The sequence below is a fragment of the Nyctereutes procyonoides genome, unplaced genomic scaffold, assembly GCF_905146905.1.
Source record: "Nyctereutes procyonoides isolate TBG_1078 unplaced genomic scaffold, NYPRO_anot_genome, whole genome shotgun sequence".
NCBI classification, from domain to species: domain Eukaryota; kingdom Metazoa; phylum Chordata; class Mammalia; order Carnivora; family Canidae; genus Nyctereutes; species Nyctereutes procyonoides.
In genome coordinates this window covers 25,665,028-25,677,247 of record NW_026575120.1, presented here as the reverse complement: position 1 = coordinate 25,677,247, position 12,220 = coordinate 25,665,028, and the positions used below count along the sequence as shown (strand labels likewise).

At 47.1% G+C, this 12,220-nt stretch overlaps 1 protein-coding gene across 5 annotated transcripts in view; it reads right to left on the bottom strand.

The window, feature by feature from the left end:
* Window positions 1-12,220, bottom strand: part of PRKAG2 (protein kinase AMP-activated non-catalytic subunit gamma 2) — a 264,343-nt gene that overhangs the window by 147,769 nt on the left and 104,354 nt on the right. The window lies entirely within an intron of this gene.

Below are 12,220 nucleotides of genomic sequence, written 5' to 3'. Positions count from 1 at the left end.
GGGACTTAACCAAGGTCCTGTAGCTAACGGCAGAAGCAGGGCTAGAATTCTAATCTTCACTCCTAAGCCAAACCCTGATCTAATAAAACACAACAAAAAACCCATACGTGTTTTGCAACTAATAAACCAAACTTTAAAAATATAATACAGAAAAATAATTTTTATTTTTATTATTTTTAAGATTTAATTATTTGTTCATGAGAGACACAGGCAGAGGGAGAAGCAGGCTCCCTGCAGGGAGCCCAAAGTGGGACTCGATCCCAGGACCCCGGGATCACAACCTGAGCCAATTTTTAAATTAAAAAAATTTTTTTTTCTGATATCTTCACTAGATTAAAGGGAAGTTACAGGATGTGCTATTGACTAGCTTTCTGATCTCAAAAAGTTACTTCTCATTTCTGGGCCTCAATTTCCACTTCTGTGTATCAAGATAAGACTTGATCACATTAGGATTTCATCTAGTCCAGAAGTCTGAACTTCTAATGTCTGTTCGGTGTGCCTTTTCTTTCCTGCTGGGACTGATGGACAGAAACAGTGATCAAATATTTGCAGCAAGCATGCATGAATGAACAAACAAAATAGTTTTGCCCTCAAGGAATTTGCAAATAACAAGGATAAACTGTAAAGCAATAGTAACTGCATAAAAAAGGCAGAATGTGATCAATCCCAAGTGGCCAGTATAGACCATGAGTGCCATCAACACACATGGATGGAGGGGCAATTGTGTGCCCCCACCCTTGGAAGGGAGTGCTTGAGTTGGCCTTGAGGGTTGGAGGGTCCTGAGGAAAGGAAAGAGGCCAGGTCAGCCCAGCCCCCAGAACAAGCTGCAAGACCCACCTCTAGCTGGGTCCCCCAGTGTACAAGTGGATCATCTCTTGTTAAAAATGGTAGCCCAGCCCAGGTGGCTTGGCAGTTTAATGCCTGCCTTCAGCCCAGGACGTGATCCTAGAGACCTGGGATCGAGTCCCACATCGGGCTCCCTGCATGGAGCCTGCTTCTCCCTCTGCCTGTGTCTCTTCTCTGCCTCTCTCTCTCTCTCTCAAGAAGAAATAAATAAAATCTTAAAAAAAAAAATAGTAGCCCATACTTACTGAGATTAAACTCTGAAAAAAAACAGCATAGGTAGACTTTTCCCACCACTGAGATTTTTCTTTCTTTTCTTCTCTTTTTTAAAAATGTATTATCAATTCAGCTCCTAACAGAAGATGAAATGTTCTCCTGATTTAAAAATAAAACAAGGGCAGCCCCCCCCCCCAAAAAAAAAAAAAAAAAAGGGCAGCCCGGGTGGCTCCGCAGTTTAGCACCACCTTCAGCCCAGGGCCTGATCCTGGAGACCCGGCATCGAGTCCCACATCAGGCTCCTTGCATGGAGCCTGCTTCTCCCTCTGCCTGTGTCTCTGCCTCTCTCTGTCTCTCATGAATAGATAAATAAAATCTTTTAAAAAATAAATAAAAATAAAAACAACAAAACAGGGACGCCTAGGTGGCTCGGTGGTTGAGTGTTTGCCTTTGGCTCAGGGTGGGATCCCAGGGCCCTCCCTACAGGGATCCTGCTTCTCCCTCTGCCTATGCCTGCCTCTCTTTGTGTCTCTCATGAATAAATAAAATGTTAAAAAAAATAAAACAAAATAAACCAGGAGCACCTGACGACTCAGTTGGTAGAACATGTGACTTTTGATCTCAGGGTCATGAGTTTGAGCCCCACATTGGGCATAGAGACTACTTAAAAAGAAAAAATAAATAAATAAAAATCCACCTAAAAAAATAAAAGCAAAGCAGAACTTCTTTCGGAAAAGGTTACTGAACACCTGTTCCAGTAACAAAGAGGCATACTTGATTAGAAGGAAGATGAAAAGTTTTTGTCTAAGCCAATATAATATTCTTGTACTATATGATAAAGAATGGAGTGAGAGAGAACATTTCAAAGCTTAGTGACTAAATAGGAGTGTAAATTCGTATGGAAAATAAACAATGACTTTGGCGCGCCTGATGGTTCTGTGCTTTGTTTCCTGGTCACTCACTCATCAAGTAGTTATTAAACCTTCACCAAATGTACAGGACAGTTACTGATGGAGGAGATTAGTGCTACAAATAATTCAAAGACATTCTTGTCCTCTAAGAACTATATTTTAATTACTAAAATAATAATCCTGTTTGTTGAGTGCCTACCATAAGCCAGTTGGAGTGCTGGTCACCTCACAGTTATCTAACTGCAATCTTCCCAACACCCTGTGAGGCAGGCATTAATATCATTTTATTTAAAGATGAACAATAGGGGTGCCTGGGTGGCTCAATGGGTTAAGCATCTGCCTTCAGCTCAGGTCATGATCTCAGGGTCCTGGGATCAAGCCCCACATCAGTCTCTCTGCTCAGCGGGGAGCCTGCTTCTCCCTCTCCCTCTGCCTCCTCCCCTGCTCATGCTCTTTCTCTCTCGCTCTCAAATAAATAAAATATTTAAAAAAAAAAAAGTGAGCCAGAGAGGTAGCTTGACCAGGATCACACAGCTAACAGTTGGGAGAACACAGACTTGAATCCTCGTTATATGATTCCAAGGAAAATTCACCACCAGCATAGCAAGAGACTGGGCATTGCCCTAGGCTGAATGTTACGGGACACAGAAGACCCCTGGGGACTGACTGGGGTGCTTTGGAAAGCTGCTCTATTCTCACTGGCACTTTTTGATCTTCAGGCTGGTGGGCTTAGAGGAGAAAGAAAGATGGACCATGTTTGAAAGTCCAGCCTGAGATACGGACCAGCCCTGCAGGTGGAGAGTCTGTGACACCTGACTTGACAGAGAAGCTTGCTGTGCTCTGGAAAGACAAGGCCAACCTGCTCACCAACCCCATAGATGCATGCAGGTTGCCGAGCAGAGGAGCAGGAAGCCCTGCTGTTTCCTCAGTGCTGCGTGGCCAGGACTCACTGCTGTGCTCAGCTCAGGGCCCCACACTGTCTGAATTCACTCAACAGGAGCATCTGGTGCTTTGTAGAGGAGCATAAAGCAGAGAGAAGGTAAGTGTATCACCCAGATCATCCAGGGCCACTATTTTGTTACTGAGATGGTAACGGAACATTCTGGAAAGAAATAGTGGACTTTGTCTAATTCAGCAAAAAGTTTTTGGCTCATACAGTTCCCTGTCCTGCAGGACAGATCCTGGAAAGCTTGAGATGGAAGGTTAAGGGCAGCTTTCAGCTTGACACGGACACAATCCCCAAAGAGAGCCCCCACCTATACCAATATGGACTTTTGACCTCACTCGAAATGTTCTTCCCAGGGTCGGTTTTACCCAAGAGCAGAGGAAAAGGCTGCTGGCGACACCTGAGTTCAGAAACATACAGGCAGTGGTGTTCTGGAAAATGCTAAGCAGGCAGATCTTTGGGAGGCGGGGAGGACAGGTTTGTGGTCGGCCACACTCCGTGGTGTAGACGCTCAACAGTGACCTATTTCAAGGCACCAGCGGGGCTTGGACAGTCTTGCAAGATTCCTGATAATTTAACAATCAGCTCGCTCACCCCTAGGGTCCTCCTGTTTGACTCACACGTACCTACAACATCTTTAACTGGAGAGGATGCTTCTTATGCCACAGAGAGATGAATGCTGATGTGCTGGCAGAGGGGACCTGGTCACACTGAGGTTCAGTCACCAAGGACCCTGCCTCCAACACATTGACTGAGGGGCCAGGAGAGATGATCACTCACTCCCTTCTTCACCGTTTCCACCAGCTGATGGTCTAGAATGAACGGGAGCGACACCGCTTTACATAGCTCTGATTCAGCCAGCAGGAATATGTTCTGATGGAATGCTTTCCATAATTGGAACTTTTTTTTTTTTTTTAAGGGAAGGGCTGGAAGAAAAGGAACTAGTGGCTACCAAGATGGAACAACCTTTTTTTTTTTAAAAAAAAAATTATGTATTAGAGAATGAGAAAGAACATGAGAGCACAAGCAGAGAGCAAGGTAGAGGGCCAGAGGCAGAGGGAGAAGTAGGCTTGATCCCAGGACCCTGAGATCATGACCTGAGCTTAAGGCAGACAACTTAACCAACTGAACCACCTAGGGGTCCCTGGAACTTCTTTTAAAATGTATTTTTAAAGGTTCTGGGTCTTTCTAGATCATACTTTACAAGTCACTCGTTGGGGCTGGAATAGGACCAGGTGACTGGGGCAAGAGATGGCTTCTGTCCTAGCACTTGCCCCAGGCTGAGGGAACAGCCTCAGCCTCCCTGATCAGCACTCGGAGGTTCTACAAGGTTGGGGGGGATGGAATTATGGGTAAATCAGGTTGCGTTGTTTGTTTTTTGTTGTTGGAACTGTAGTTTTTCGACTATGAACCTACACCTGACAACCAGAAAAATAAAACAGGCCCAAAGAGTAGTACTTCCTGCAGACATGGCATACTGTACGCTGGCTTCACTATTTTTTGTGTTTGTGTTTTCTTCTCTTGCGACTCCCTGGTAGTGGGAGCCTCACCTGCTAGGAGAACCAGAATCAGCACTGGGTGGGTGAGTTCTTAGAGGTGCCTCATGAGTCAGGAGGCAGGCCAGGGAAGACAAGCAGGCTGTTGTCTGGGCTCCTCAGTCAGCGTGGGGGCAGCATAGCCTGACTCGGGGTGATCTTGACAGAAGGCCCTGGAACCAAGGGAGGCGGTTGTGATGGATCCCCTGCCCTTGGCCAACCAAAGGTCTGCACTCCCCCGAAGGCAGAATCCTTAGGGTGAGCAAGGTAGAGGGCAGGGCCACAGGGTGACAATGGGGGACAGGTGCCCTTACCCTCATGTGTGCATTTTACCAGAGGGGACTCTGTGCATAGGTGAATGGTGGTGCAAACCATTCAGCAGCAAGAGTGTGGAGGGGACTGTCTAACGAGTGGCACTGCTGGAGATGGAGAAGGGACATCGAAGGGAGGGCAGACAGGCCAGCAGGATGGGCCAGGGGCCAGAAAACTCCCTGTGCAGCCTGCTGCCCCTCCATACTACGAGCATTAGCAAGTGCATGGACTTCTGATGTGTGACACCTCCCGGCGACCCTGGTGATCACCAAGATGCAGGTGATCTAGGAGGCCTTGTTCCCATAGCCTGGGGGTGACTGCAAAGATCTAAGACCTCCGTGGCCCCAATAACTTGGTCCCATTTCTAGGCTTCTGGTTGTGGCCCCAACCAGGACGTGTCCCCTCTCTGCAGTAGACAGCATGGGTGATGCCAAGCTCCCCTTGTCATCCCATCCCTGTACACACAACTGTGCGCAGCAGCAGAGGGCCCTGACTGGTGAGGGGGTCCCCATGGGGCCACGCAGGTCATTGGGACAATCCCATCCATCTCCTTCAGGAGCTCAGGTTGGGCAGTACAGGGAATATTCACAGGAGCAATCCACTCTGATGCCCACTCTTCCTGGGGATTTCTAGTTATATTTAAAAAAAATTTTAAGGCCAAAAACTTTATCATTGAAGTGACTTGTGTACTGTGTTATGTGCAGCTGTGAACAACTGACCAAAATAGTCACAAGCAGCCAGGATGAGAGAGAAGCACCTAGGCTCTGCAGACCATGCTCACTAAAGGCTCTTGGTGCCCTCAGGATGGGTTCTCACGGCCCAGACGCACCCCTCAAACATGCCCTTGCACCCAGGGTCAAGGACGCCTTCCACTTGAACAGAGTGTAGAGACTTTTCCCAAAGTGCCATGTGGGGAGGTAGGAGGCCAACCCTTGCTGTTCAATTGAAGAAATAAGAGAGGCTCGGAGAAGTAAAATGATTTGCCCAGGATCCCACGGAAGGCCAGGGTTAGGGCTGGCATCGGACACAGGGTCCAGTTCCCCCGTCCTGGGCCTTTGGGATCTGGGGTCGCCTCTTCTCTGTGGGGATGCACGAAGAGCAAATAAAGACACTTCAACTGAAAATTCACTCGGAGACCTTTGAGGACCATGTGATAGTACCTGAAAAGCACCCAGATCCCTGAAAGTCTATGAGCCAAACAGAATCCCATTATGTAAGAGGGCAGTGGGCCCCTCGGAGCGGGGGCAGTCACACGCGTTAGCACATAGTTGCTCATGCTCTCCTGCTGGTTGCAAAATACTGTGTCATATTTCATGGAAAGTTCTAAAGGTCACCACGGCACTTGACTGTGAGTGAGACTGCCGTGTCACCTCATGGGGCTTCCGTGTCCCTTCCCTGAGCTGTTTATGCAGCCGAGGCTCTGGAGAGTGACACACCCCCACCCTGCCTCAGGGACCTGTGCCCACACTTGCGAGTCACTCCAGCACGCGCACAGCTCACTCACAGCTGCCCCACGAGCTGGAGTTTTGAGACTCCAGTTTGAGTGACAAGAGGGTGATTTTTTTGGCAAAGACAAACCAAACCACCTCAGCGTAAATAGTTCAACACACACCAATGACATCTAAGCCCCATGACAATAGAGGTATCATCTTTAAAAATACAGAAGTGTTCAGGAAAAGTGAGAAACGATGGCAATAACTATTTTTAGCATGCTCAAGTGTAGCACCTAGAAGTATGAATCCCTAGATGGTCTTAAAATCTTCCAGGGGGTTGGGCAGCCCGGGTGGCTCAGTGGTTTAGCGCTGCTTTCAGCCCAGGGCGTGATCCTGGAGACCCGGGATCGGGTCCCATGTCAGGCTCCCTGCATGGAGCCTGCTTCTCCCTCTGCCTGTGTCTCTGCCTCTCTCTCTGTGTGTGTCTCTCATGAATAAATAAATAAAATCTTTAAAAAAAAAAAAAATCTTCCGGGGGCATCATGTACCCTATGGGGCCCCCCAGTGTGTGTGTGTGGGGGGTTGTCATGGCCCTTGTAGTCCCTGGGGGTCTCTCTGCCAGGCCAAGAGCTCTGCGGGTGGCAGAGACCAGAGCTGCTCCCAACTCCAGCATTTAGAGGGTCCAGGGTGAACCCTGGGCTCTGGAGCTGTAGAGCGGTGCCTTTCACAAACTAGATTCCAAAGATTCTAGAGGCCGAGCATCTGGATCTTCCATTTAGTTCTCTCCCTGAGTTATGTCCTGGAAGGGCCTGAGTGATAAAGGAATGTGCAGAATCCTTGGCAGGGGTCAGGACCTCATCAACTCCCCCAGAGTGTGGCCACCTAAGCCTTCACCTCCTGGGCAGCCAAGCACGGTTTCCGTTTCCAGAATCCGGGGCTCCTCGTGGAGGCCCTAGCTGCTTTCCTCCTTCTAACATCTGGAAGCCACTGGTTTAAAATGAGACCTGAGCTGAAGTTTGCCTTTAATCTGTTTCTTCTGAACAGCGACATATACCATGAAACAGGACGATAAACAGGAAGGTTTTAAATTCTCAGGTCCAACACAGCACCTGAAAGCCACATTGGCTTCACTTATCAGGATGCGATTTTGAGCCATTTAGTTTATTCTTCCATTTTCCTCTCATAAAAGAGATCATAGCACCACCTGAGCCCATTCCCTGGAAGTTCTGAGGGGATCAAATGAGATAAAATTGTAAAAGTATCTTGAAAGCCACAGAGCATTGTACAGACAGAGAGCATCATCTCAACCTTCAAGCAGCCCGGAAAGAGCCTTGCTGGCTCAGACTCCGAGGGCCTCAAGGACATCTGTGGGGAAAACCACAGCAAAGCCTCAGTTACTGAAAGGCACCTCCTTGGGCCAGACCCAGGGCTGGCTGCCTGGGCTCGGCGTCAGGGGAGGGAGCTGCTAGGAGCAGCCCGTGTGCTGGTCCTGCTCCCAATCTCCACCCAGGACTCACGAGTAATTGGACAAAACCCCACTCATCAGCCCAAACACTCAAAGCCCAAGCATTTTATTTCTTCAGTGAGGAACCAAGGGACTTTGCTACTAATGATTTACTCTTTTTAACCACACGCACAAAGAATATTGGTTCTTAGCACCATGTTGCAATGGGGGCTGCTATTCAGGCAAGAACACGGCTGCAGAGCATGCAGCTGGCACAAGTAAGGAGACAGGGAGGATCAGAGGGCAGAAGCCCTCACAGTACATAATGGGGTCCCTGCATCTCAGTGCTGGCTGCCTGGGTTTGCCGGGGCACATCACGGGGCAACCAGGTCAGGGCCCTAAATCATCTGTAAAGAGTGATGTTATGTTTCATATCTTTTGAATAAGGAAATGGCAAAGTGTATAGTGCATCTAACACTTTAAAAGATGCCTGTTGGGTGCTTAATGGTTTAAGTTTCAAATACCCAGCACGTAGGCTGGATAACGTCCCTAGGCTGGTTCACTTCTTGATATTGCCAAGATATCAAAATAGTATTCAGACTGCCTGCTGACACAGATTGACCTTACCCCAAACTGGTCAGATGTGACCGTCGTCACCGTCTCACCTCGACTTCCTTTCCATTACTCTAAAGGAGGTGATACTGCCCCTAAGGAAGTGAAAATGGCTCTGGGAAAGGTGCACGTACTCTTTTCACATATAAAGTGCAGGTAGACACATAGTATATACATACTATATGCTACATCTCTTCTACTAAAATTGCAAGGGGGAGATTAGTAACTAATGTTTAAGAAGGGTACTTGGGATAGAGGGTGATAAAAAGAAAAGGCTGATTAATTTTAAAAAGGAAGGCAGACAGGGACTTTGCTGAGTATTCGTCATCCATCGTAATTAGACAACATACAAGCTGTGACAGTGATAGGCCACAAAATAGTTGAATGTGTACATAATTTTGAAAGATTCCTTTCGGGTTTGGGTACAGCAGGCAGGGGACTAACTGCCTTTCAGTATCCATCACTGAACTGTTTGGTCTTTTTTTCAATCATGTGACTGAGCTGCTTTACTGAAATGAAAATGTAAAGAGAATAAAACACAAACAAAAAAAATCTCATAATTGGGGATCAGTATCTACAGCAAGGAAAATCAGCAAGGTGCATTCTTAGTACATTGCTTCCACAAAAAGCTAAAAAAAAAAGAAAAGAAAAATGTTGGGCAACCCTTCTGTAAGCAGCAGCATGAAGAAAGAGCACCTCCTGGCATGCATGCCATCTGGCTGTCATCTCTTATCTCTGGCCCAGAAGTGGAAGATTAGCCAGGAACATTACCCCCATCTTTCCCCAATGAGGAGAATGTGCAGGGGAGGTGGGCGGTAGGGGGGTTGGGGTAAATGAGTGACAGGCACTGAGGAGGGCACTTGATGGGATGAGAACTGGGTGTTATACTATATGTTGGCAAATCGAACTTCGATAAAAACAAATGAAAAAAAATGTTTGAGAATGTAGCTTCCTCCCCTTCAGGCGATGACGTGGGGCTGGTGGAGGAAGGGTTCCTGCTGGATCAGAGGGTGAGGAGGACGGTGGGGGTTCTCCTCCCAGAAACCTAGGAGCCACAAGAAACAGCGTGCCCCTCACATGTCCCCACCCAGGGGAAAGGCTGGAAAGAAACTGGACCCACTGCAGTCAAGGGACTCCTTGACGTTTGGAGGGTAAGACTCAGAAACAATGCTCCAGAGAATCTGTTGTCTTCCTCTTCCCTCCCTGGAGGCTTTAGGGGAGCAGTCAGACCCCGAGCCAGCCTGTCACAATGTGGTGACAATGAGGCAGGCCTCTCCTCCATCAGCCTGTCCTGGAGTCTCCATACTCAATGGGCTGTGGTCACCGGCAACCCCACCCCTTCGTTTCAACAAGTCTAAGCGCCCAGACGGGCCAAGTACTAAGGAGCAATACATTCAAGTATTTTTGGTCATCAACATCTTGCTGTCATTGAAAATGTAAGTTTTTTTTTAAACATTTTATTTATTGGGGGTAGCCCAGGTAGCGCAGCGGTTTGGTGCCGCCTGCAGCCTGGGGTGTGATCCTGGAGACCCGGGATCGAGTCCCATATCGGGCTCCCTGCATGGAGCCTGCTTCTCCCTCTGCCTGTGTCTCTGCCTCTATGTCTATGAATAAATAAATAAAATCTTTTTAAAAAATAAAAAAAAAAACATTTTATTTATTTATTTATTGGGGACACAGAGAAAGGCAGAGACACAGGCAGAGAGAGTAGCAGGCTCCCTGTGGGGAGCTTGATATAGGACTTGATCTCAGGACTCTGGGATCGTGACCTGAACCAAAGGCGGACACTCAACCACTGAGTCACCCAAGTGCCCCGAAAGTACAAGTTTTTGTACAGCAAAGGACACGATGGAGAGGAAGAAAAAACAGCCCACAGAAAAGGAGAAGAAATCCGCAAAGCACACATTTGCTAAGTGTCTGGCAACTGAATGTAGAAGGAACATCTATAATTCAGCAACAAAAAGACAATCCAATGGAAAAATGAATAGACATTTGCCCAGAGAAGATATACAAGGGGCCCTAAGTGCATGGGAAAACGCCCGATGTCCCAAGGAAAGGCCGGGTCAAAACCACACTCAGATAGCACCTTGCATCCACCAGGAGGGCAACAGCAACAAGTGGGAAGTTGCAGGTGTTGGGGAGGTGGAGTGACGGGAAGCCTCAGGTGTTGTCGGGGGGAATGCACGATGCCACAGCTGCTATGGAAGACAGCGTGGACATTCCCCATCAAGTTCAACACAGAGTTGCCACAGGACCCAGAAAGTCCATGCCTAGCTATCAACCCCAAAGAGCTGAAAACAAGTGTTCAGAGACGTGAATATCGAGGTTCACAGCAGCATTATTCACAGTAGCCAAAAGGTGGACACAACCCAAACGTCCATCAACAGATGGACAGATAAACAACATGTGGCCTGTCTGTACAATGGGCTAGTATTCTTGCATAAAAAAGAACGGAACCCTGGCACCTGCTACGACTACAACGTGGATACATCTTCAAAATAGCACGCTGAGTAAAAGCAGCCAGACATGAAAGGTTATATTTTGTATGATTCTATTATATGAAGTGTCCAGAAGAGGTAAATCAAAAGAGGCAGGAAATAGATCTGTGTTGCCAGGAACGAGGAGGAAGGGGAACTGGGAGTAGTGGGTGTAAGCTTTCCATTTGGGGCGATGAAAAAGTTCTAAAGTAGATGGTGGTGAAGGATGCACAGCCATGTGAACATACTTAATGCCTCTGAACTATACACTTTAAAATGGTTAAGACGGGGCACCTGGATGGCTCAGTCGGTTGAGCGTCTGACTCTTGGTTTGGGCTCAGGTCACAATCTCAGGGTCATGAGATCGAGCCCCACATCAGGCTCTGCACTCAGTGGGGAATCTGCTTAGGATTCTCTGTCTCCCTCTGCCCATCCCCTACAAAATAAAATTAAATAAACTAGTTAAGATGGTAAATGATAGGTTGTATTTTACCACACAAAAAAGAGTTAAATTAGGGACGCTTGGGTGGCTCAGCAGTTGAGTAGTCTGCCTTTACCTCTGGGCGTGATTCTGGATTCCTGGGATCAAGTCCCACATCAGGCTCCTTGCATGAAGCCTGCTTCTCCTCCCTCTGCCTGTGTCTCTGCCTCTCTTCCAGTGTCTCTCATGAATGAATAAATAAAATCTTTAAAGAAAGAGCTAAATTAGACCATGCAGATGATAGAGGAAAATATACATGAATTCCCCTACCATCCAGATTTAGGGAAAGGCTTTCTATTGACGCTTAAGTGTTTTTACCTACAGTCCAAGAGCCATTTCCATGTTTCTTGAGAGTCATCTATTCATGTCTGTTGCCATATTGGCTCAAAGATATCATCTCTATGTTTTTTTAAGGCCACATAGCAGTCTACTCTGTGGACATACCTTCTTTGTTGTATCCAGCTACTCTCCTAGATGCAAGCCTATTTCAGTGTGTCTGCTGAGAGGACCTAGAAGCAGTGATGCCCCAGCAGCTGTGAGTACATTTAGCACCTAGATCCTATTTCTAAATTATATTGGCCACTAAAAGTAGCAAGGGCTCTTTAGAGATTCCAGGTCAGGGCAGGGAAAGGACAAGATGAGGCCGGAAGACTTTGTTTTACCAGAAAGTAAGGCAGTGCTCCTAACATGACAATGGGGACAGTCACAGGAAACAGGGACCAGCCCAAGGGGCTCCTGCCAGCAAGAACAAGATAATGATCATGACAAACCAAACCACTGAATAAAAGGACATACCTACATACATACATATGTAGGAAAGGAAATTTCCTTCCTTAGTAGAATCCCAACTAATCAATATATATATAGCAATAACTCAGGCAAAACTAATCAATTGACGCTAAAACTCACAAATGAAAGTTTGATGAGAAAGATTTTTATGTAATTCCAAAGCAGCTCCCCATGAAATATTTATTGCTTACGAAGGGAAAAACAGCAATTTTGTTAGGACT